General features: G+C 45.2%; 8 non-coding genes across 8 annotated transcripts; all 8 read left to right on the forward strand.

Annotated features, from left to right (window-relative positions):
* Nucleotides 1–9759: 9759 nt before the first annotated feature.
* trnas-aga (transfer RNA serine (anticodon AGA)) lies at nucleotides 9760–9841 on the forward strand. Its single transcript has one exon. It is a non-coding gene; the product is annotated as a tRNA-Ser (tRNA).
* Nucleotides 9842–10452: 611 nt separating this feature from the next.
* On the forward strand, nucleotides 10453–10525 carry trnak-uuu (transfer RNA lysine (anticodon UUU)). The gene has a single exon. It is a non-coding gene; the product is annotated as a tRNA-Lys (tRNA).
* A 2498-nt stretch (nucleotides 10526–13023) lies between these two features.
* trnas-uga (transfer RNA serine (anticodon UGA)) lies at nucleotides 13024–13105 on the forward strand. The gene has a single exon. It is a non-coding gene; the product is annotated as a tRNA-Ser (tRNA).
* A 5976-nt stretch (nucleotides 13106–19081) lies between these two features.
* On the forward strand, nucleotides 19082–19154 carry trnak-uuu (transfer RNA lysine (anticodon UUU)). Its single transcript has one exon. It is a non-coding gene; the product is annotated as a tRNA-Lys (tRNA).
* A 2443-nt stretch (nucleotides 19155–21597) lies between these two features.
* On the forward strand, nucleotides 21598–21679 carry trnas-aga (transfer RNA serine (anticodon AGA)). Its single transcript has one exon. It is a non-coding gene; the product is annotated as a tRNA-Ser (tRNA).
* Nucleotides 21680–22297: 618 nt separating this feature from the next.
* trnak-uuu (transfer RNA lysine (anticodon UUU)) lies at nucleotides 22298–22370 on the forward strand. The gene has a single exon. It is a non-coding gene; the product is annotated as a tRNA-Lys (tRNA).
* Nucleotides 22371–23395: 1025 nt separating this feature from the next.
* On the forward strand, nucleotides 23396–23477 carry trnas-aga (transfer RNA serine (anticodon AGA)). Its single transcript has one exon. It is a non-coding gene; the product is annotated as a tRNA-Ser (tRNA).
* A 605-nt stretch (nucleotides 23478–24082) lies between these two features.
* Nucleotides 24083–24155, forward strand: trnak-uuu (transfer RNA lysine (anticodon UUU)). Its single transcript has one exon. It is a non-coding gene; the product is annotated as a tRNA-Lys (tRNA).
* The last annotated feature ends 1837 nt before the right edge of the window (nucleotides 24156–25992 follow it).

A 25992-nucleotide genomic window follows, 5' to 3' on the forward strand; every position in this document is an offset into this window, starting at 1 on the left:
GATCATCTGCGGACCACTTGCGGACCCCCACCCTGGGTCCCACGAACCCACTATTTGTCCATTTGACCATTATGTTCACGGAATGAGCCCAGATCACATGCGGAACATTTGCGGACCCCACCCCTGGGTCCCACGTACCCAATATTTGTCCATTTGACCATTAGCGTTAGAAAAGGGCCTCGGTTGGACATTTTTTTCTGAGACATCCCTGGGGCCCAAAACTTGGAACGGTGGCTCCTGGGGCCTCCCCCAGTAAGCTTATGAAGGCCCGGGGCCCAAGAGCCCTTGCAATCAGTGTCCACGAACCCGCTATGCTGAACACATTCAAATAAATGGCAGGTGGTTTTTTTTTAGAAAAGTCCCAGGGGCCCGAAATTCAGAACGGTGCATCTTTGGGGCCCCTGGATCATGCAGTCAAAAGCGCGGGGCCCTAGTTCGATGCACTTTTTTCCCTTTAGTCCTACGACTACGTGCTTCGGGGCCTTGGGTGAGGGGCCCCTGAGATGCCAGAATCTCAAATCTGGGGGCCCTACGACCTATCGTCTCCGAACTGTGGACGTCCCACCTCCCATCAAAACGCGTAACGCTTTTGTGGACGTGGGGTCCCTTCTGTGACCGTTTGACCCCTAAAGAAGGTGGTAGGGCCACCAGACTTCTGTGCCCAGTCGAGGGGATCCCCTCGAGACACATATCCAAAATTCGGCCCGATCGGACTCTTGGGAGTCGTGTCCACGTCGTGTCCACGACCCTCTAGGGATCCCCCGAATTTCAGCCGTGGGGTCCACCACATCGCGGAGATATTAGCAAAAAAATAGTACCATCCACCCCCCTCGCACCTACTCATCCATGCCGGCCAGGGTGCACCCTCCCCGGCTAGAGAAGGCAGCTCGAGGGGGGTGGAAGTCAGAAGAAAATTTTTTTTATGAGGCCTAAAGAAAACACTTGTACTGTACTCAGGGTAGAGGTCTTCACAGTGCACCCGAGACCCGTCGACCCCGTACCCGACCCGGGACCCGTACGGGTTCGGGTCTATATTTTAAATCATCAGCCGGAGAACACCCGGCCATGATCAAAGACTGCTTGTGTTTTTTGTAACTTGCAACTTGTAAAATTAGGAAAAGAATAGAGGGAGCCAAAAAAAGTGATCTCTCTCTCTCACTGCTTTTAGAAGCAGAGCGCGCAGACTCAGAGTTAATACAAGTGCACGCATGGTAATAATGCTTGCAGACATGACACACTCATATTTAATATATTTCAAATCAGCAACACAATCTGAGGTGAACTGTCACATGAATGTTTTCTATAACGCTCAAACTGCGTTAAAGCTTTTTCGGTTGATACAGCTAGCACGCATGTGCAGTCTCGAGCGCATTTCATGTTTCAGTGAGGGACACTTCGACCGCCAAACCGCGTTTTACATTTTCTCCCATTTTTATAATATTATAAATGAACCGTTTAATCTTAAAATTTTAGTGGTTCAGATTCAGACTCGATGCAGATCAGAGAGCACAGAGATCAGATGATAGCAAATAAATAACGTCAGTGGCCATGGCATTGCACGAGCGATCGTTATTATAGTTCAAAAGGGCAACCAGTCTAAGTTATTATGCGAATTAACTCAAGTCAGAATGTACATATGCACAGTTGCATTTGTCATCCGTCACCGTGACATCAAGTGGACTTTTGAAACTGAAATAATGAGTGGATTCAGCTTGGACTTGGAATAACGAGAGGAATAACATGAATAACTTTCTTGTCGGAGGATTGTAATGCATCACAGGCAGTCAGGTACAATGAGGAGAGACTACGGCTCTTTAAATTAGGTAAGACAAAAAGCTGTATTTTTCGCAACAGGTTTATTGATTTGTAATAGCAATTTTATGGTGGAATATGTGAACGTCGGGTCCAGTCGGGTCTGTGTCTTCCCAGCGGGTTCGGGTCCAGATTTCAAATAATATACGGGTCTGGGTCGGGTCCGGATAGGCATTTCTCGGATCTACACGGGTCCGGGTCCGGCTTTTGAAATATTAGACGGGTCCGGGTCGGTTCGGTGTAGTACATTACGGGTCTCTTTCGGGTTTGGGCACAAATTTTTGGAAACGTGAAGACTTCTAACTCAGGGCACTGGATTTTGGTTAATTTCACCACATGTGGTGCATGTTCACCAAAATGTCACACACTTTGCCAAGCTGTAACTCCGACAAAACGGGGCCAAACTGCACCAAACTCGGGTCAGAGTAAGACCTCCAGAAGGCCTACCGAACACCGCTGCCCCCCATCCATAACACCCCGGGGGGCGAAGTTATGGCCCCCCACATTTTTGATACTCAAATGGAAGGAAGAGACCTAGTGACTTGAAACTCGGTGACGTGATAGCCCTCGAAGGGCCCTCTCTGAAGCCACCTCCCCCAAGTCGATAGACCCCCAGGGGCCAGAGATACGGGCCCGCAAATGCAAAAGGTCCCAAAATTTGACCGGCCATAACTCACCCAAAAAGATGGGAAAAAACACCAAACTCTGGACAAAAAAATTAGACCTTGGAGACCTCTATCCGATGACACCAGCCCCATGTTCCTATGACCCCGGGGGTCCGAGTTACGGCCCCACAAAATGTGGGATTTGAACCGTTATAACCCAGGAACCGGACCACCCAGGAACTCAAGGGTTGTCGCAAACGGTAGGCCCCTTGACCCTCTAGGGATCCCCCGAATTTCAGCCCCGGGGTCCACCGCATCACGGAGAAATTAGCAAAAAAATAGTACCATCCACCCCCCTCGCACCTACTCATCCATGCCGGCCAGGGTGCACCCTCCCCGGCTAGAGAAGGCAGCTCGAGGGGGGTGGAAGTCGGAAGAAAAATCTTAGGATGAGGCCTAGAGAAAACACCTGTACTGTACTCAGCACACTAAGAGAAGTCCCAAAATTTGACCGGCCATAACTTACTCAAAAAGAGGGGAAAAGATTTTTAGAAAAAATGTTGGATTTTGGTTAATTGCATGTCCACCCTCAATTTATTTGACGGCATATGTGTCCACTTGCAGATTATCAAATAGCAAGTCTATTTAACTTGATTCATTTCAAATGAGTGCAATATTTTTAATGGAAACACCTCTACTGTACACAGCATGCTCAGCAGACTCCATTCATGTAAGTTTTATCAGAATATACTGTAGAATTTGCATAAAAATGAATGTCCACGGGAGCATTATGGAGGTCCCGCTGAATAAATTGTAAATGGAATTTAAAAAAAAAAAAAACTCCCATTTGCCATTTATTCAGCACGTCCTTCCTAATGGTTCCATGGACAGATACATTTTAGCGATTTCGTGGTTGAAGTCTCATCTGCTGTACTCTGCAAGCTCCAAGGAACCCATTTTTGTAAGTTTTGTCCCATAATACTGTAGAAATATGTATATATGTCAGGCTGTAACTCCGCCAAAACGGGGCCAAACTGCACCAAAATCGGATCAAAGTCAGACCATGGGGCCGTCTATCCTACGACATTTGCAACATGTCCCTATCACCCCGGGGGTCGGAGTTACGGCCCCCCAAAATGTGGAATTTGAACCATTAAAACTCAGGAACCGGACGACCCAGGAACTCGTGGGTGGTCGCATACGGTTGGCCCCTCGACCCTCTAGGGATCCCCTGAATTTCAGCCCCGAAGTCCACTGCTTCGCGGAGATATTAGCAATAAATAGTACCATCCACCCCCTCGCAAGTACTCATCCATGCCGGCCAGGGTGCACCCTCCCCGGCTAGAGAAGGCAGCTCGAGGGGGGTGGAAGTCGGAAGAAAAATCTTAGGATGAGGCCTAGAGGAAACACCTGTACTGTACTCAGCACACTAAGAGGAATCCATTCATGTAAGTTTTATCACATAATACTGTAGAATTTGCATAAAAATGAGCGTTGAATTTTGGCACACATGTGCACCACATGTGGTGCGTATCTCACTGTTCATTAAATAGCAACTGTATTTAACTTTATTTATTTCAAATGTGTGTTATTGTTAATGAAAATACCTGTAATGTACTCAGGACACCAAGGGGAACCCATTCATGTAAGTTTTATCACGTAATAATGAAGACTGGCCATGTGTTAAAACTGCTATAGCTTGCAACCTTTTAGCAGAAAATAACACTGCATCGGGATCTGTTTTCATGGTGGTCAGGAGGTAAATTTGCAATATGGTTAATGAAAACACCTGTACTGTACTCAGGACACTCAGAGGAATCCATTCATGTAAGTTTTATCCAATAATAATGTAAAATATGCATAAAAAAATTATGTCCACGGGAGCACTACGGAGGTCCCGCTGAATAAATTGTAAATGGACATTTTTTTAAAAAAACCCTCCCATTTACCATTTATTCAGCACGCCCTTCCTAATGGTTCCGTGGACAGATAAATTTTAGCTCCCAGGAATCCATTTTTGTAAGTTTTATCCCATAACACTGTAGAAATATGCATAGAAAAAATGTGTATATTCAATATTCACCACATGTGGTGAATATTAACCAAAATGTCACACACTTTGCCAAGCTGTAACTCCGCCAAAACGGGGCCAAACTGCACCAAAATCGGGTCAAAGTCAGACCAGGGGGACCTCTATCCGACACCACCAGCCACAAGTCCCTGAACCCCCGGGAGGCGGAGATACGGTGCCCCAAATTTGGTGTACATCCAATATGAATAAATGGCAAGTGAGATATGTGTCCACCTGAGGTTTAACCTGTTAGCCAGCACCCCCCATTATGGGACTCACAGCTGAAAGTGCTCTAACTAACTTATAATCGTAATAGTTTCCTACTTCAGTGTGTTACAAACATAATTGTGGTGTCTTTAGAAAGAAGACCCTTTGGGCTTCACTTTTTATCAACCAGATTTGATAATTCTCAAAAATATTAAAAGTTATAGACACTAAAGTGCCTTGAATTTTTTTTTACCACTCTTAAATATTTTTTTATTTGATATAAAAATACATGAAATAAGTCCTGGAGCAATCTAGAAAAGTAATGGGTTGAAAGCCACATGTCTCATGAGTTTATATTTCAAATCTGAATAAAATATAATGAAAAATGAGACTCCTGCAAATATTTTTCTGAGACTATGTCTACACCCCCCACCCCCCCAAATATAAGAAAATATATTTCCCAATAGTATTGAAGACTTCTACAAACTATTTAGTCAGTAAACATTCCACTGCATAGTTTTTTTCAATTATAAAACACTAGACATAAACTTAGACATCATATAAATGATTTATTTGAGCAGTAGAAAAATACAATAAGAATAATTTGAGTAAGAAAAATAAGAATAATAAGAAAAATAAAAAAAGATTTAACATTGTTTGCCAATATAAAACATCCTGAGATTGCTAGAGATGCATATTTTACAATGAATTACGATGCAAATAAGTAATGATGTGCTGATGGCCACTTATACAGATGGTAATAACACAAATGTTCCGAAGTAGATAATCCACTCTCCCTATTCATATAGACGCGTTCACTTTGATAGCCGTGACCATTCAGTAATAGCGAGCTGATTTGGGCTGATTTGCACTCAAACAGATGGTAATCATGCACATACATTCACATTCAACATAAAACACACTCTCACATATATAAAAACTCTCTAAAATAAAAAGAAAGACAGGAATTTGCAATCGCTGTAAGTTCCGCCTCCATCAGCTGACCGGTGCGTCAGAGCGCGTCACCAGTTCTCAGGAGAGAGCGCCAAATTCAAATAAACTATTTTCCGCCTATTTTTCATTCATTCTTTTTTCCAGTACTGAAAAACCCCATTACATAGGATGAGACATGGCAGCCTGATTTCTCCTCAGTGGGACTGCTGTTTTAGCCGCTTCCAGGGCTAGCTTACAATCTCCGCTTGCTAGGTTGCAAGTAGGTCAGGCAGCAGTGTTACACACAACATAGGAGAAGGTGGTCTGCTTAATTCAAGTCCCTGTTTGGGCGAAGGTCAGTCTTCTTTTGTAGGCCTCAGCTTGCTATCACTACGGTCCATCTCTTCTGCTGACTCTGTACTAGAGCGATGTTCCTTCCTGCTCCCGGGGATCAGTGTGGAACATGAGCCGGGCAAAAGAAGCTGTATCTGTGGTGGGGGCCTCAACCCTAAGGACATTTGATATCTGCACAATGTCTCATTTAAACAGCATGAGCCAACGGGTCCTTGGTCGGGCTTTGATGCCAGAATTTACCCCTCCAGGAAAACCCACTGGTAAGATATCTCACAGGAAAATGCTGAGCATTGGAGTATTTCTCTCTCTCCTGTGTTTGTTTGTTTGTGTGTGTGTGTGTGTGTGAGTGTGTGTGTCCTCTCCCCATTAACAATGTGGTACAAATTATTGCAGGGGAGCGCATTGCAGTGGAGTACTTGTTGGCCCAGTCCAATAGAGGCGACCAGTTGATTGCACACCACAATGACATGCCTGAAGTCCCCCCAGAGGAGCCCGAAGAGGATAGTGAAATTGACACGACTGTGTGCCATGCAGCTGACCTTAGGGCTGATGACTCTCCAGTAGCTGTCGTGCAGGTCCAGGTGACAAGTCAGGTGGGTGACACTGAACCCAAATCCCCAGATGAGGAGGTCACTGAGGAAGAGGAGGATGACACTGCAAGTCCTAGCACATCAAGCCAGGTAATATTGCTATCCTGTACTATTTTTTACTTTTAAAAAAAATTTATCTGGTACAGTGCAAAACGCCTATTGTCACCAATGTGTAAAGTTAAAATATATGCATGTACAATGCAAAATAATTATTACAACACCGTATATGTTTATTGGACTGTGTTTGGCATTTTTCTCAATTTCCAGAGTACACAGTGTGATTCCAGAGGTGTCTTGGGCTGGGAGGCAGTTGATGCCCTGGCAGCCTACTTGGTTGGCCTAAACCGAACGATCACTGCCTTGTCATCACAAGAGGAGGCCAACATAGTCCAGCTGTACATGGCTCTGCATGCCATGGACAAGGTACCATCAAAATATAGCCAGAGGGTTAAGAAGAAGGCTTTGACAGGACCTTGGAGAGCATCCAGGAAGCAGAGTGGCTCTGCTCCAGGACAGCAGGCAGCAGAGAGGTAATTTGACTATTTGGATCGTCACTAGTTTATAACCCAGTATACAGTTCAGATTATATCATCTTTCTTTTCCATAGATTGTTCATGACTCATGGGCAGGCAGCTCAGGACCCTGAAGTCCACAGGGTCTGTGAATGTGTTTGCCTAAGGCTTTTGAAAGAGTTTCAGCAAGCACGGAACAGGCCCAGGGACACACAAGGAAAAACTCTGCCAATTCCACAATCTATTGTGGTGGTATACAGCCACTTAAAACAGCTGATGGAGGACAGCAGAGAGGTTCTAGGACAGACTAACCTAGTTTTGGTCCCGATAAACACCACTACTGTCTCCTCGTGGTGAGTCTTGTTTTATGCGATACTTTTGCACAATCACAGTAGTATATCAAGATTGTACTTATAAAACCTTCTTGTACATGCTTTTAAAAATGATGCTACAGGAAGTAAAGACAATGGGCTTTTATTCACTTAAATTGCTAATTTAAGATGAAGAATGTTTCTCTTGCAGGCTACTAAAAAGACAGAAACGTGTAGACAGAGACATGCTTCTGCAGGGTACTGCACTGCCCAAACAAGTATATTTGGCAAAGGAGGCTCTTCCTGAAGTGCGCGAACTTCCAGCTGTTCCTGCACAGCATGGGCATGAGGCCATGGTATTTCAGGATTCAGCAAATCAGGAGGGAGAGGCCTTCATTCGTAAGCGTATCTCCAACAGGTGCCCAATGCCCACCCCTCCTCCTTGATCTTACTCTGCATTTCCCATATACCCACCAGCACCACACTTTGCATTCCCCCCTGGGTCCTACCCACCCTTTCCCAGCTACCAACCAGGTCTACCACTGCCTCATTCTACCCAATTCCATCCCCCTCCCCAATTCCAGCCCCCTCTCCAATTCCAGCCACCTTTCCAATTCCAGCCCCCTCCCCAATTCCAGCCACCTTCCCAATTCCAGCCACCTCCCCAATTCCAGCCCCCTCCCCAATTCCAGAAGCCTAATACCTTGCCATCACAAACTTGTCCTACCACTCAGCCCAGGCAGCGCACATGGAGAAGGCAGAAAGCTGCCCAAGAGGATGAGGAGTGAGTGGCTAGAGGTGAACCACCATGGAAACGACTAGCAAAGGATATATATCACTATATCTGCAAGCAGTGTGGGCTGGCAAAAAATAAGACAACTGGCCACACTCAGCTGAAGGGCCGGTGGTATTGTCCAGCCTCAGGCCTCTCTGTTGCACAGTGGAGAGAGAAAGTACAGGGAGTTCTTTGATTTTTTTTTCATTGGTGTATATAGTAATGTATATAGTTAGGTTTTTATATAGTTGCATATGTTGTGCTGTGTGTGTGTTGTGCTGTGAACATTTTGTTTTTAGTTGCTGTTTCCAGTGTTTCATTTGCAGTGTTTGTAAAAAAAAGGAAAGACACAGCTCTTGTGGTGTAATAGTAACACATCCACCCTTTGGGTGGAAGATTCCAGGTGCAAGTCCTGGCAAGAGTTTGTGGTGTGTTTGTCAGATTATTATTATAATTATTAATTTTTTTATTAAAAATATAGTCAAAAACCAATCAAACACTTTACTTAAATCCTTTGTGAGTGTTCATGAAGTTTGATGGATAATTTTTTTTCTTTTTCTTGCTTTCCCTCCTTTCTCCTTCTCTTTTCCCTTACTTTCCCCCTTGTAGCAGTCCCTTTTGCCCTGTTTTTGGCCGAGAGGTTAAGGCGATGGACTTTAAATCCATTGGGGTCTCCCTGCGCAGGTTCGAACTCTGCCGACTACGGGAGGGATTTGCAGTATTGCTTTAGCTTAATTTGAGGGTCCAGGGTTCAAGTCCCTGTTAGGGTGAAGGTCTGTCTGCTTTTGGCGGAGTCACCTTACTATCACTACGGGTCCATCTCTTCTGCTGACTCTGTATTAGAGCGATGTTCCTTCCTTCTCCCGGGGATCAGTGCATCTCCCTTGTTCGGCACACATGATTCTGATGGTCAGCCCTTTAAGAAAGAGTGCTCACGGATTGAGTAGAATAAGACAGACCTCCCATTTGTGCAGTGCTGTCGGTCCCCAGGGCCAGTACTGAAAACCCCATTACATAGGATGAGACATGGCAGCCTGATTTCTCCTTAGTGGGACTGCTGTTTTAGCCGCTTCCAGGGCTAGCTTACAATCTCGGCTTGCTAGGTTGCAAGTAGGTCAGGCAGCAGTGTTACACACAACATGGCAGAAGGTGGTCTGCTTAATTCAAGTCCCTGTTTGGGCGAAGGTCAGTCTTCTTTTTGTAGGCCTCAGCTTGCTATCACTACGGTCCATCTCTTCTGCTGACTCTGTACTAGAGCGATGTTCCTTCCTGCTCCCGGGGATCAGTGCATCTCCCTTGTTCGGCAAACCTGATTCTGATGGTCAGCCCTTTAGGAAAGAGTGCTCACAGAGTGAGTAGAATAAGACAGACTTCCCAATTGTGCAGTGCTGTCGGTCCCCAGGGCCAGTACTGAAAAACCCCATTACATAGGATGAGACATGGCAGCCTGATTTCTCCTCAGTGGGACCACTGTTTTACCCGCTTGCAGGGCTAGCTTGCAATCTCCGCTTGCTGACTGAGCTGGGTTGGTTGCAAGTAGGTCAGGCAGCAGTGTTGGACACAAACTGAGCAGAAATTGGTCCACTCCCGTAGTCGTGGCCGAGTGGTTAAGGCGATGGACTAGAAATCCATTGGGGTCTCCCCGCGCAGGTTCGAATCCTGCCGACTACGCTGAAGGCCATGAGGCAAAGCATCCATGCATTTTTCACTGTCCTCGCACTTATTTGCGAAATGTCCAGTCCCTCTTCGATGGACAAACACGCCGCTGCTGCTTCTTGTATCCGGGCTCCAGGGGTTGTCTTGGGTGAGCCAGTGGCACGCCGTGATCGTATAGTGGTTAGTATGCTGTGTGGTGGCCGCAGCAACCCTCGTTCGAATCTGGGTCACGGCAACCATTTGCCGTTGAGTATACGGGAAGGTTGAAAATTTTTTACCACCTCATCTTTCTGCGTGATTTTGTTTCTGAAGCTTGGCCTGTGCAGGGCGCCACCAGACAAGGGCGCTTGCTTTCTAACATTAGGCGTAGTCGTGGCCGAGATGTAAAGGTGATGGACTTGAAATCCATTGGGGTCTCCCCGCGCAGGTTCGAACTCTGCCGACTACGGGAGGGATTTGTAGTACTGCTTTAGCTTTCTGTGACGGTAATTGTGCCTTCTATGGTCCTTCGCTCTCTGTGCCATAACTGCTTCTAGCTTTCATCCTCGTGACACCTGGGTCTCTTCTAGGCAGCTTGTTGTAAAACTGCTGCTTTATAAAAGGTGAGAAGACAGTGCTCCACAAGAGACCGGATAGCTCAGTCGGTAGAGCATCAGACTTTTAATCTGAGGGTCCAGGGTTCAAGTCCCTGTTCGGGCTAAGGTCAGTCTGCTTTTGGCGGAGTCACCTTGCTATCACTACGGTCCATCTCTTCTTCTGAATCTGTACTGGAGCGGTGTTCCTTCCTGCTCCAGGGTATCAGTGCACCTCCCTTGTTTGGCACACCTGATTCTGATGGTCAGCTTGTTAGGAAAGCGGGCTCACAGAGTGAGTAGAATAAGACAGACCTCCGAATTGTGCAGTGCTGTCGGTCCGCAGGCCCATCACTGAAAAACCCCATTACATAGGATGAGACATGGCAGCCTGATTTCTCCTCAGTGGGACTGCTGTTTTACCCGCTTACAGGGCTAGCTTGCAATCTCCGCTTGCTTGGTTGCAAGTAGGTCAGGCTGCAATGTGACACAACAGGGCAGAAGGTAGTCGGCTTAATTCAAGTCCCTGTTTGGGCAAAGGTCAGTCTACTTTTTGGAGGGCTCGACTTTCTAACACTACGGGTCCATCTCTTCTGCTGACTCTGTATTAGAGCGATGTTCCTTCCTTCTCCCGGGGATCAGTGCATCTCCCTTGTTCGGCACACATGATTCTGATGGTCAGCCCTTTAGGAAAGAGTGCTCACGGAGTGAGTAGAATAAGAAAAACCTCCCATTTGTGCAGTGCTGTCGGTCCCCAGGGCCAGTACTGAAAAACTCCATTACATAGGATTAGACATGGCAGCCTGATTTCTCCTCAGTGGGACTGCTGTTTTAGCTGCTTCCAGGGCTAGCTTACAATCTCGGCTTGCTAGGTTGCAAGTAGGTCAGGCAGCAGTGTTACACACAACATGGCAGAAGGTTGTCTGCTTAATTCAAGTCCCGGTTTGGGCAAAGGTCAGTCTTCTTTTTGTAGGCCTCAGCTTGCTATCACTATGGTCCATCTCTTCTGCTGACTCTGTACTAGAGCGATGTTCCTTCCTGCTCCCGGGGATCAGTGCATCTCCCTTGTTCGGCACACCTGATTCTGATGATCAGCCCTTTAGGAAAGAGTGCTCACAGAGTACGTAGAATAAGACGGACTTCCCAATTGTGCAGTGCTGTTGGTCCCCAGGGCCAGTACTGAAAAACCCCATTACATAGGATGAGACATGGCAGCCTGATTTCTCCTCAGTGGGACTGCTGTTTTACCCGCTTCCAGTGCTAGCTTGCAATCTCGGCTTGCTAGGTTGCAAGTAGGTCAGGCAGCAATGTGACACACAACAGGGCAGAAGGTAGTCTGCTTAATTCAAGTCCCTGTTTGGGCGAAGGTCAGTCTACTTTTTGGAGGGCTCAGTTTGCTATCACTACGGGTCCATCTCTTCTGCTGACTCTGTATTAGAGCGATGTTCCTTCCTTCTCCCGGGGATCAGTGCATCTCCCTTGTTCGGCACACATGATTCTGATGGTCAGCTCGTTAGGAAAGCGCGCTCACAGAGTGAGTAGAATAAGACAGACCTCCGAATTGTGCAGTGCTGTCGGTCCCCAGGCCCAGCACTGAAAAACGCCATTACATAGGATGAGACATGGCAGCCTGATTTCTCCTCAGTGGGACTGCTGTTTTAGCCGCTTCCAGGGCTAGCTTACAATCTCGGCTTGCTAGGTTGCAAGTAGGTCAGGCAGCAGTGTTACAGACAACATGGCAGAAGGTTGTCTGCTTAATTCAAGTCCCTGTTTGGGCGAAGGTCAGTCTTCTTTTTGTAGGCCTCAGCTTGCTATCACTACGGTCCATCTCTTCTGCTGACTCTGTACTAGAGCGATGTTCCTTCCTGCTCCCGGGGATCAGTGCATCTCCCTTGTTCGGCAAACCTGATTCTGATGGTCAGCCCTTTAGGAAAGAGTGCTCACAGAGTGAGTAGAATAAGACAGACTTCCCAATTGTGCAGTGCTGTCGGTCCCCAGGGCCAGTCCTGAAAAACCCCATTACATAGGATGAGACATGGCAGCCTGATTTCTCCTCAGTGGGACCGCTGTTTTACCCGCTTGCAGGGCTAGCTTGCAATCTCCGCTTGCTGACTGAGCTGGGTTGGTTGCAAGTAGGCCAGGCAGCAGTGTTGGATACAAACTGAGCAGAAATTGGTCTACTCCCGTTGTCGTGGCCGAGTGGTTAAAGCGATGGACTAGAAATCCATTGCGGTCTCCCCGCGCAGGTTCGAATCCTGCCGACTACGCTGTTTGCTGAAGGCCATGAGGCAAAGCATCCATGCATTTTTAACAGTCCTCGCACTTATTTGCGAAATGTCCAGTCCCTCTTCGATGGACAAACACGCCGCTGCTCCTTCTTGTATCCGGGCTCCAAGGGATGTCTTGGGTGAGCCAGTGGCACGCCGTGATTGTATAGTGGTTAGTACTGTGCGTTGTGGCCGCAGCAACCCCGGTTTGAATCCGGGTCACGGCAACCCTTTGCCGTTGAGTATACGGGAAGGTTGAAAATTTTTTACCACCTCATCTTTCTGCGTGATTTTGTTTCTGAAGCTTGGCCTTTGCAGGGCGCCACCAGACAAGGGCGCTTGCTATCTAACATTAGGCGTAGTCGTGGCCGAGAGGTTAAGGCGATGGACTTGAAATCCATTGGGGTCTCCCCACGCAGGTTCGAACTCTGCCGACTACGGGAGGGATTTGCAGTATTGCTTTAGATTTCTGTGACGTAATTGTGCCTTCTATTGTCCTTCGCTCTCTGTGCCATAACTGCTTCTAGCTTTCATCCTCGTGACACCTGCGTCTCTTCTGGGGCTTACGGCCATACCAACCTGAGGGCGCTAGAGAGCTACAGGAAGTGTTGGCTGCAGTTGGGAGAGGAAGGCTCTCCTCCATTTTGATTTTTCTGTCAGTGTTTGTTTTGTGAGTTGTTTTTGGACTTTAGTTTATTTTTTGTGTTTTTTCAGTTTTAAACCACCTAACAGCAGCATCTTGCTGGCTGGAGGGTGGTTAATTTTTTGTTTAATTTTTGTACAATGGACGGATTATTGGCAAACGACACTGGACTGGCTGGAGAGACACGCATGGCAAACGACACTGGAATGGCTGGAGAGACACGTATGGCAAACGAAACTGGACTGGCTGGAGAGACACGTATGGCAAACGACACTGGACTGCTTGGAGAGACACGTATGGCAAATGACCCTGGACTGGCTGGAGAGACATGCATGGCAAATGACCCTGGAGTGGAGTATCGACAACGAGCAGGACACGGTAAAAAACAAGATGCAAGAGATAAATTTGGTGAAAGGAAATACTTAAAGGAGGCAACTGTGATTGTGAATGTCGAGAACGTAAATGAGGTGAGAGCTGTGGATATTATTAAAGCGGTGACGGAAAAATGTGGATATGGTAAAATTTTAGCACTAAGGCCAAGACAAGGAAAGGAATATGAACTGACAATGGAGAAAGAAGAAACATGTGATGAACTGACTGAGGGATTGTTAATTAAAGGAGTTAACTGTGAGATAAAGAAACTGCAAAATAGAGATTATGTTGTTTCCTTCATGAACCTGCCCGTCTACCTTGATGATAAAGACATTTTTAGAAAATTGGAGGGATGGGGAGTTAATCCTATTTCAAAATTAAAAAGAAGATGCTACCCGGGCACTGAAATAGAGGATGGAACAAGGTTTTTAAAAGTGAGATTCCCCAAGGAGGTGGCATCATTGCCCTACAGCACAAAGCTGGAAACAGCAGAAGGGCCGCAGTACTTTAGGGTGATGCACAGCCACCAGGTGAAGACCTGTAAGCTGTGCATGAGCCCGGATCATCTGCTCAAAAAATGCCCTGAATTTAAGTGTCACAAGTGCGAGGAAAGGGGACATTTCGCAAGGGATTGCAATGTGGTCAGATGCCCGGAGTGTCAAAAGATTTTAAACAAGTGTGAGTGTTGGATGGAGGGAGAGGAAGGAGGTCTGGAGCATCGGGTGGACGGACAGGTGCATGAAGGAAACACTGAAGAGGAAGGAGATATTGATGAAGGACAAGGGGATGAAGGATTATCACAAAAGGAAACAGAAGGAGGAACAGGCAACCAAGAGGAAGAAGAAGAAGGAAAAAAGAATGATATGGATGAGGAACAAACAGCAGAACAGAATACCCAATGGACAGAAATGGAAATATCGGACAGTTTTAAAAATCTTTTGGATAATGTGGAGAGGGATGGACAGGGAATGTATGATCAAAACAAAGAAATGGACAGTGAAGAAGAAACAAGGATGGACAACATGGGAAAAGACAGAGGGGAGAGAGGACAAAGTAGAAGAAGAACATTAAAGGTAAAACCAAATGTGGAAAATGCAAGAAAGAAGTTAATGACAAGGGGCCGAGTAAAAAGTGTAAACAGATATGAAGTGTTAAGAGGGCTGGAGGGAGAAGATGGAAAATAATGGTTTTTATGTATTTATTTTTATTTATTTTAATGGTTTTAAGTTGTGTTACTTTTAATGCAAGGGGATTGATGGACATGGGTAAATTTGAAAAGGTGAAAGAAATGTGTAAAGGAGAGGATGTGATTTTATTACAAGAAACTAACTGGAGGGAAGAGTACATGACTGAAATAAGGAAAAGGTGGAGCGGAGAGATTTTATATAACAATGGTGATGGGAGGCTTGGAAGAGGAGTTGCGATTTTAATAAAAGAAAACTGTGGGGTATCATGTAAAACAATATATAATGACGTAGATGGGAAATGTATTGCGGTTGAAATGGAGTATGAGGAGAAAAAAGTTATTGTAGTTAATATTCATGCACCGACTGTAGAGAATGAAAAGAAGGAATATTTTAATGTATTAAGAGATTTTTTTAAAAAGCATAAAGAAGTTATTATGATGGGTGATTTTAATACCGTTTTCAGTAAATTAGAAATGGGTGAGGGAATGGTTTTTAAAAATGATAAAGGAAGAAAAGAACTGAAACTATTAATGGAAGAAAATAATATGATTGATGTATGGAGAGAAAGAAATGAAAAAAAGAAAGAATATTCAAGGAGGCAATTAGTAGGGAATTTTATGTGTAAGACAAGGATTGATTTTATTTTGTGTACAAGGAACATTGAAGGATATATCGGTAACATTAAATATGAAGAATCAAGCTTAAGTGACCATAAACCAATTTTTTTGCAAGTAGACTGGAGTTCAGTGAAAAGAGGGCCGGGTGTATGGGTGTTAAATGTAGAGGTTTTGAAGAATGAGGAGTATGTTTTAAGTATTAAAGAAATTATTGAAAAAGAAAAGGAGAATGAAATGTACAGTGAAGATAAAAGGATATGGTGGGAAAATGTTAAATATTTAGTTAAAAAAATCACAATAAAGTATTGCAAATTAATACAGATATGTAAGAGGAAGAAGGAGAGAGAAATAAGAGAAAAATTGGAAAAGGAATTAAATGAGAATGGGAAAGATATACAAAAAATAAAAGAATTGGAGGGAATATTGAAAGAAATGGAAGAGAAAAAATATGAAGGAGCAAGACTAAGAAGTAAAGCTAAATATACTGTGGAGGGAGAAAAATGTACAAAATTTTTCTTTGATCTAGAAAAAATACGAGGGAAAGCTGGAATGATTAAAGAAATAAGAGGAAAAAATGGTGTAGTGGTGGAAACAAATGAGGAAATATTAAAAGAAGTAAAAGCATATTATGAGAACCTGTTTAGTACTGAGGGGTTGAAGGAAGAAGAGAAATTGGAGTTACTTAAGCAAATAAAAACAACAGTAGGAGAAGTAGACAAAAAAGAGTGTGATGAAGAGATAAAAAGAGCAATAAGTGAATTAAACAAAAATAAAAGTCCAGGTATAGATGGTTTGGGGAGTGAATTTTATATTGTTTTTAAAGATTTTTTAACCAGTATTTTAAAAGAAGTATATGAAGAGATCTTTAAAAAAGAAGAAATGAATCAGAGAATGGGGATGGGATTATTAAAGTTGATATATAAAAGAAAAGGAGATAAAGTAGACTTAAAAAATTATAGACCAATTACAATGTTGAATACAGATCTGAAAATTTTAACAAAAGTTTTAGCCAACAGATTGAAAGAGGTAATGCCAACCATAATTGAAACAAATCAAGTGTATGGAGTTAAAGGGAAAGATATAGCGGACACAACTTTAAGTATAATAGATAGAATAAGATATATGAAAGAAAAAAACAAAAAAGGATATGTTATTAGTTTGGATTTCGAAAAGGCTTTTGATAGAGTGGAGCATGAATATTTATTTGGAATTTTAAGGAGGTACGGGTTTGGGGAAAATTTTATCAAGTGGATTAAAATTTTATATAGGGGAGCAATAACAAGAATACAGTGTAATGGTTTTTTAACTGAATGTTTTAAAATTACTAGATCAATAAGACAAGGATGTCCATTATCAGCGCTTTTATATTCTTTAGTTGCAGAACCATTGGAATTAGCTATTAAAATAGACGAAGACATAAGAGGGATAAACATTGAAGGAAGTGGGGGAAATGAAAAAATATTTCAATATGCAGATGATACGATAATAATAGTTAAAGATATAGAGAGTGTTAATAAAGTAATGGAAGTAGTACAGATGTTTTGTAGGGGATCAGGAGGTAAGATAAATGAAGAAAAAACTATATATATGAGATTTGGAGGAGTGACTGTTTTAACAGAGTATTTTCATTTTAAAGAAACAAAAGAAATAAGGATTTTAGGTGTTCTAATGGGAAAAGAAGAAAGGAATGTAAAAGAAAAAATGTGGGAAGAAATAGTAGGAGGTATTGAAAGAAGGTTAAATTTTTGGAAATTGAGGACATTAAGTTTAAAAGGGAAGGTTTTAATTTTAAATGTGTTAATGGTGTCAAAGTTGTGGTATGTTTTATATGTGACTGCTATGCCAATGTGGGTGGAGACAAGGTTGAAAAAATGTTTTTTAGATTTTTTATGGAATAGTAAACCGTCAAAAATTGCATATAGTACATTAATAGGAGAAATAGGGAAAGGAGGGATGGGATTAATTGATGTTGAACAGAGAAAAAATAGCTTAAGAATTAAAATAGTAAAAAAATATCTAGATGATGGTCACAAAACTGCATGGAAAAAGACAATGGAATATTTTTTAAACAAATGTGGGGATTTTAACATGGGGGATGGGATTTTATGGATGAAAACAAAGAATTGGATGACAGAGTGCTTACCAGAGTTTTATAGGGAAATGTTTAGTGTCTGGGGAAAATTTTTAGATAGACTTGAGTATGATCCACATGGGAGAGAAAACATTTTAAATCAACCTCTGTTTTTAAACCAAAACATTTTAAAACAAGACAAAGGAATTTGTTTAAAGAAATGGATGGAAGTGGGGATAACAAGAGTGAGAGATGTTTTGTATGAATTTAAAGAAGGGTTTTTACCAACACAATTTATTGTAGATGCAATGGAGGAGGCAAAAGAGGATTACAGTGAACAAGTAATAAAAAATAAATATGAAATCATTAAGAATGCAATACCTAAAGAGTGGATAAAAAGAATAGAAAGTATGGAAGGAGAGCCAAAAGAGAAATGTATTCATGTGAAATTAGGGGGAAAACTGTATGATTTTAAGGAATGTACTGTGAAAATGATTTATTGTGCTTTTAGAGATGATGTTTTTAAAGAGCCGATTGCAAATGGTTACTGGGTGCAGAAATTCAAAGATTTAAAAAAAGAGTGTATATGGAGAAACATGACGGGGAAATGTGTGGAAACAAAATTGGAATGTTTGGAGTATTTTATAAGGCATAAAGTGGTTTTTACTGATGTTATTTTAAATAAAATAGGAATGGAAGAAAATGCTCTGTGTAAAGTGTGCCAGGAAGAGGAAGAGGGGATTTTACATATGTTTTTACATTGTAGAGAGCTAGAGGACTTTTTAAGGAAATTTAAATGTTTAATTAAAGATGTGACTGGAGTGGGATGAAAATGGAATGGAATGGAACAGAGTTGTGATGTTTGGTTGGGAAAAAAAGTTTCAAAACAAAAGTTTCATTAATCTGTGTGTAATGCTAATGAAAAGTGCAATATGGGACAGAAGAACTGTGGCTAAAAAGGAAAAAATTGTGTTGGATGTTTGGAGGATGTTTAAAAGAAAAACAGAATTATATACTGAAAGACTGTATGTGTACTTTAAAGGTGTAAATATGTTAGACTCTTTTTATGATGTTTTTACCCCAAAAGTTTATTGTGTTTTAAATGATTTAATGTGGAAGCTGCCAGGAAGTGAAGGAGATTTTTAAATTATCTATGTAAAGGAAAGATGTGTAATGTAGGGATGTGTAAAGACAATGTTCTGTATTTTCTGTTGATTGTGTTTAATCTATTGTATTTTATTGATTGAAATTTCTTAATAAAAAAAAAAAAAAAAAAAAAAAAAGTTAAGGTGATGGACTTGAAATCCATTGGGGTCTCCCTGCGCAGGTTCGAACTCTGCCGACTACGGGAGGGATTTGCAGTATTGCTTTAGCTTTCTGTGACGGTAATTGTGCCTTCTATGGTCCTTCGCTCTCTGTGCCATAACTGCTTCTAGCTTTCATCCTCGTGACACCTGCGTCTCTTCTAGGCAGCTTGTTGTAAAACTGCTGCTTTATAAAAGGGGAGAAGCCACTGCTCCATAAGACCCCGGATGGCTCAGTCGGTAGAGCATCAGACTTTTAATCTGAGGGTCCAGGGTTCAAGTCCCTGTTCGGGCGAAGGTCTGTCTGCTTTTGGCGGAGTCACCTTGCTATCACTACGGTCCATCTCTTCTTCTGAATCTGTACTGGAGCGGTGTTCCTTCCTGCTCCAGGGTATCAGTGCACCTCCCTCGTTTGGCACACCTGATTCTGATGGTCAGCTCGTTAGGAAAGCGGGCTCACAGAGTGTGCAGTGCTGTCGGTCCCCAGGCCCAGCACTGAAAACCCCCATTACATAGGATGAGACATGGCAGCCTGATTTCTCCTCAGTGGGACTGGTTTTACCCGCTTCCAGTGCTAGCTTACAATCTCGGCTTGCTAGGTTGCAAGTAGGTCAAGCAGCAATGTGACACACAAAAGGGCAGAAGGTAGTCTGCTTAATTCAAGTCCCTGTTTGGGCGAAGGTCAGTCTACTTTTTGGAGGGCTCAGCTTGCTATCAATACGGGTCCATCTCTTCTGCTGACTCTGTATTAGAGCGATGTTCCTTCCTTCTCCCGGGGATCAGTGCATCTCCCTTGTTCGGCACACATGATTCTGATGGTCAGCCCTTTAGGAAAGAGTGCTCACGGAGTGAGTAGAATAAGAAAGACCTCCCATTTGTGCAGTGCTGTAGGTCCCCAGGGCCAGTACTGAAAAACCCCATTACATAGGATTAGACATGGCAGCTTGATTTCTCCTCAGTGGGACTGCTGTTTTACCCGCTTAAAGGGCTAGCTTGCAATCTCCGCTTGCTTGGTTGCAAGTAGGTCAGGCAGCAATGTGACACAACAGGGCAGAAGGTAGTCTGCTTAATTCAAGTCCCTGTTTGGGCGAAGGTCAGTCTACTTTTTGGAGGGCTCAGCTTGCTAACACTACGGGTCCATCTCTTCTGCTGACTCTGTATTAGAGCGATGTTCCTTCCTTCTCCCGGGGATCAGTGCATCTCCCTTGTTCGGCACACATGATTCCGATGGTCAGCCCTTTAGGAAAGAGTGCTCACGGAGTGAGTAGAATAAGAAAGACCTCCCATTTGTGCAGTGCTGTCGGTCCCCAGGGCCAGTACTGAAAAACTCCATTACATAGGATTAGACATGGCAGCCTGATTTCTCCTCAGTGGGACTGCTGTTTTAGCTGCTTCCAGGGCTAGCTTACAATCTCGGCTTGCTAGGTTGCAAGTAGGTCAGGCAGCAGTGTTACACACAACATGGCAGAAGGTTGTCTGCTTAATTCAAGTCCCTGTTTGGGCAAAGGTCAGTCTTCTTTTTGTAGGCCTCAGCTTGCTATCACTACGGTCCATCTCTTCTGCTGACTCTGTACTAGAGCGATGTTCCTTCCTGCTCCCGGGGATCAGTGCATCTCCCTTGTTCGGCACACCTGATTCTGATGATCAGCCCTTTAGGAAAGAGTGCTCACAGAGTACGTAGAATAAGACGGACTTCCCAATTGTGCAGTGCTGTCGGTCCCCAGGGCCAGTACTGAAAAACCCCATTACATAGGATGAGACATGGCAGCCTGATTTCTCCTCAGTGGGACTGCTGTTTTACCCGCTTCCAGTGCTAGCTTACAATCTCCGCTTGCTAGGTTGCAAGTAGGTCAGGCAGGAATGTGACACACAACAGGGCAGAAGGTAGTCTGCTTAATTCAAGTCCCTGTTTGGGCGAAGGTCAGTCTACTTTTTGGAGGGCTCAGCTTGCTATCACTACGGGTCCATCTCTTCTGCTGACTCTGTATTAGAGCGATGTTCCTTCCTTCTCCCGGGGATCAGTGCATCTCCCTTGTTCGGCACACATGATTCTGATGGTCAGCCCTTTAGGAAAGAGTGCTCACAGAGTGAGTAGAATAAGAAAGACCTCCCATTTGTGCAGTGCTGTCAGTCCCCAGGGCCAGTACTGAAAAGCCCCATTACATAGGATTAGACATGGCAGCCTGATTTCTCCTCAGTGGGACTGCTGTTTTAGCTGCATCCAGGGCTAGCTTACAATCTCCGCTTGCTAGGTTGCAAGTATGGTCAGGCAGCAGTGTTACACACAACATGGCAGAAGGTGGTCTGCTTAATTCAAGTCCCTGTTTGGGCGAAGGTCAGTCTTCTTTTTGTAGGCCTCAGTTGCTATCACTACGGTCCATCTCTTCTGCTGACTCTGTACTAGAGCGATGTTCCTTCCTTCTCCCGGGGATCAGTGCATCTCCCTTGTTCGGCACACATGATTCTGATGGTCAGCCCTTTAGGAAAGAGTGCTCACAGAGTGAGTAGAATAAGAAAGACCTCCCATTTGTGCAGTGCTGTCAGTCCCCAGGGCCAGTACTGAAAAACCCCATTACATAGGATGAGACATGGCAGCCTGATTTCTCCTCAGTGGGACCGCTGTTTTACCCGCTTGCAGGGCTAGCTTGCATTCTCCGCTTGCTGACTGAGCTGGGTTGGTTGCAAGTAGGTCAGGCAGCAGTGTTGGACACAAACTGAGCAGAAATTGGTCCACTCCCGTAGTCGTGGCCGAGTGGTTAAGGCGATGGACTAGAAATCCATTGGGGTCTCCCCGCGCAGGTTCGAATCCTGCCGACTACGCTGTTTGCTGAAGGCCTTGAGGCAAAGCATCCATGCATTTTTCACGGTCCTCGCACTTATTTGCGAAATGTCCAGTCCCTCTTCGATGGACAAACACACCGCTGCTGCTTCTTGTATCCGGGCCCCAGGGGTTGTCTTGGTTGAGCCAGTGGCACGCCTAGATCGTATAGTGGTTAGTACTCTGTGTTGTGGCTGCAGCAACCCCGGTTCGAATCCGCGTCACGGCAACCCTTTGCCGTTGAGTTTACGGGAAGGTTGAAATTTTTTACCACCTCATCTTTCTGCGTGATTTTGTTTCTGAAGCTTGGCCTGTGCAGGGCGCCACCAGACAAGGGCGCTTGCTTTTTAACATTAGGCGTAGTCGTGGCCGAGAGTTTAAGGCGATGGACTTGAAATCCATTGGGGTCTCCCCGCGCAGGTTCGAACTCTGCCGACTACGGGAGGGATTTGCAGTATTGCTTTAGCTTTCTGTGACGGTAATTTTGCCTTCTATTGTCCTTCGCTCTCTGTGCCATAACTGCTTCTAGCTTTCATCCTCGTGACACCTGCTTCTCTTCTGGGCAGCTTGTTGTAATACTGCTGCTTTATAAAAGGTGAGAAGCCAGTTTTTCCACAAGAGCCCGGATAGCTCAGTCGGTAGAGCATCAGACTTTTAATCTGAGGGTCCAGGGTTCAAGTCCTTGTTTGGGTGAAGGTCTGTCTACTTTTGGCGGAGTCACCTTGCTATCACTACGGTCCATCTCTTCTTCTGAATCTGTACCGGAGCGGTGTTCCTTCCTGCTCCAGGGTATCAGTGCACCTCCCTTGTTTGGCACACCTGATTCTGATGGTCAGCTCGTTAGGAAAGCGCGCTCACAGAGTAAGTAGAATAAGACAGACCTCCGAATTGTGCAGTGCTGTCGGTCCCCAGGCCCAGCACTGAAAAACGTCATTACATAGGATGAGACATGGCAGCCTGATTTCTCTTAGAGCGATGTTCCTTCCTTCTCCAGGGGGTCAGTGCATCTTCCTTGTTCGGCACACATGATTCTGATGGTCAGCCCTTTAGGAAAGAGTGCTCACGGAGTGAGTAGAATAAGACAGACCTCCCATTTGTGCAGTGCTGTCGGTCCCCAGGGCCAGTACTGAAAAACCCCATTACATAGGATGAGACATGGCAGCCTGATTTCTCCTCAGTTGGACTGCTGTTTTAGCCACTTCAAGGGCTAGCTTACAATCTCGGCTTGCTAGGTTGCAAGTAGGTCAGGCAGCAGTGTTACACACAACATGGCAGAAGGTGGTCTGCTTAATTTAAGTCCCTGTTTGGGCGAAGGTCAGTCTTCTTTTTGTAGGCCTCAGCTTGCTATCACTACGGTCCATCTCTTCTGCTGACTCTGTACTAGAGCGATGTTCCTTCCTGCTCCCGGGGATCAGTGCATCTCCCTTGTTCGGCAAACCTGATTCTGATGGTCAGCCCTTTAGGAAAGAGTGTTCACAGAGTGAGTAGAATAAGACAGACTTCCCAATTGTGCAGTGCTGTCGGTCCCCAGGGCCAGTACTGAAAAACCCCATTACATAGGATGAGACATGGCAGCCTGATTTCTCCTCAGTGGGACCACTGTTTTACCCGCTTGCAGGGCTAGCTTGCAATCTCCGCTTGCTGACTGAGCTGGGTTGGTTGCAAGTAGGTCAGGCAGCAGTGTTGGACACAAACTGAGCAGAAATTGGTCCACTCCCGTAGTCGTGGCCGAGTGGTTAAGGCGATGGACTAGAAATCCATTGGGGTCTCCCCGCGCAGGTTCGAATCCTGCCAACTACGCTGAAGGCCTTGAGGCAAAGCATCCATGCATTTTTCACAGTCCTCGCACTTATTTGCGAAATGTCCAGTCTCTCTTCGATGGACAAACACGCCGCTGCTGCTTCTTGTATCCGGGCTCCAGGTGTTGTGTTGGGTGAGCCAGTGGCACGCCGTGATCGTATAGTGGTTAGTACTCTGTGTTGTGGCCGCAGCAACCCCCGTTCGAATCCGGGTCATGGCAACCCGTTGAGTATACGGGAAGGTTAAAAAATTTTTACCACCTCATCTTTCTGCGTGATTTTGTTTCTGAAGCTTGGCCTGTGAAGGGCGCCACCAGACAAGGGCGCTTGCTTTCTAACATTAGGCATAGTCATGGCCGAGAGGTAAAGGCGATGGATTTGAAATCCATTGGGGTCTCCCCGCGCAGGTTCGAACTCTGCCGACTACGGGAGGGATTTATAGTACTGCTTTAGCTTTCTGTGACGGTAATTGTGCCTTCTATGGTCCTTCGCTCTCTGTGCCATAACTGCTTCTAGCTTTCATCCTCGTGACACCTGGGTCTCTTCTAGGCAGCTTGTTGTAAAACTGCTGCTTTATAAAAGGTGAGAAGCCAGTGCTCCACAAGAGCCCGGATAGCTCAGTCGGTAGAGCATCAGACTTTTAATCTGAGGGTCCAGGGTTCAAGTCCCTGTTCAGGCGAAGGTCTGTCTGCTTTTGGCGGAGTCAACTTTGCTATCACTACGGTCCATCTCTTCTTCTGAATCTGTACTGGAGCGGTGTTCCTTCCTGCTCCAGGGTATCAGTGCATCTCCCTTGTTTGGCACACCTGATTCTGATGGTCAGCTCGTTAGGAAAGCGGGCTCACAGAGTGAGTAGAATAAGACAGACCTCCGAATTGTGCAGTGCTGTCGGTCCCCAGGCCCATCACTGAAAAACCCCATTACATAGGATGAGACATGGCAGCCTGATTTCTCCTCAGTGGGACTGCTGTTTTACCCGCTTACAGGGCTAGCTTGCGATCTCCGCTTGCTAGGTTGCAAGTAGGTCAGGCAGCAATGTGACACACAACAGGGCAGAAGGTGGTCTGCTTAATTCAAGTCCCTGTTTAGGCGAAGGTCAGTCTTCTTTTTGTAGGCCTCAGCTTGCTATCACTACGGTCCATCTCTTCTGCTGACTCTGTACTAGAGCGATGTTCCTTCCTGCTCCCGGGGATCAGTGCATCTCCCTTGTTCGGCACACCTGATTCTGATGATCATCCCTTTAGGAAAGAGTGCTCACAGAGAGAGTAGAATAAGACAGACTTCCCAATTGTGCAGTGCTGTCGGTCCCCAGGGCCAGTACTGAAAAACCCCATTACAAAGGATGAGACATGGCAGCCTGATTTCTCCTCAGTGGGACTGCTGTTTTAGCCGCTTCCCGGGCTAGCTTAAAATCTCGGCTTGCTAGGTTGCAAGGAGGTCAGGCAGCAGTGTTACACACCACATGGCAGAAGGTGGTCCGCTTAATTCAAGTCCCTGTTTGGGCGAAGGTCAGTCTTCTTTTTGTAGGCCTCAGCTTGCTATCACTACGGTCCATCTCTTCTGCTGACTCTGTACTAGAGCGATGTTCCTTCCTGCTCCCGGGGATCAGTGCATCTCCCTTGTTCGGCAAACCTGATTCTGATGGTCATCCCTTTAGGAAAGAGTGCTCACAGAGTGAGTAGAATAAGACAGACTTCCCAATTGTGCAGTGCTGTCGGTCCCCAGGGCCAGTACTGAAAAACCCCATTACATAGGATGAGACATGGCAGCCTGATTTCTCCTCAGTGGGTCCGCTGTTTTACCCGCTTGCAGGGCTAGCTTGCATTCTCCGCTTGCTGACTGAGCTGGGTTGGTTGCAAGTAGGTCAGGCAGCAGTGTTGGACACAAACTGAGCAGAAACTGGTCCACTCCCGTAGTCGTGGCCGAGTGGTTAAGGCGATGGAATAGAAATCCATTGGGGTCTCCCCGCGCAGGAATCCTGCCAACTACGCTTTTTGCTGAAGGCCATGAGGCAAAGCATCCATGCATTTTTCACGGTCCTCGCACTTATTTGCGAAATGTCCAGTCCCTCTTCGATGGACAAACACGCCGCTGCTGCTTCTTGTATCCGGGCTCCAGGGGTTGTCTTGGTTGAGCCAGTGGCACGCCGTGATCGTATAGTGGTTAGTACTCTGCGTTGTGGCTGCAGCAACCCCGGTTCAAATCCGCGTCACGGCAACCCTTTGCCGTTGAGTATACGGGAAGGTTTCAATTTTTTACCACCTCATCTTTCTGCGTGATTTTGTTTCTGAAACTTGGCCTGTGCAGGGCGCCACCAGACAAGGGCGCTTGCTTTTTAACATTAGCCGTAGTCGTGGCCGAGAGGTTAAGGCGATGGACTTGAAATCCATTGGGATCTCCCCACGCAGGTTCGAACTCTGCCGACTACGGGAGGGATTTGCAGTATTGCTTTAGATTTCTGTGACGTAATTGTGCCTTCTATTGTCCTTCGCTCTCTGTGCCATAACTGCTTCTAG

This window comes from Carassius carassius, chromosome 18, assembly GCF_963082965.1.
Source record: "Carassius carassius chromosome 18, fCarCar2.1, whole genome shotgun sequence".
In the NCBI taxonomy this organism is placed as follows: Eukaryota; Metazoa; Chordata; class Actinopteri; order Cypriniformes; family Cyprinidae; genus Carassius; species Carassius carassius.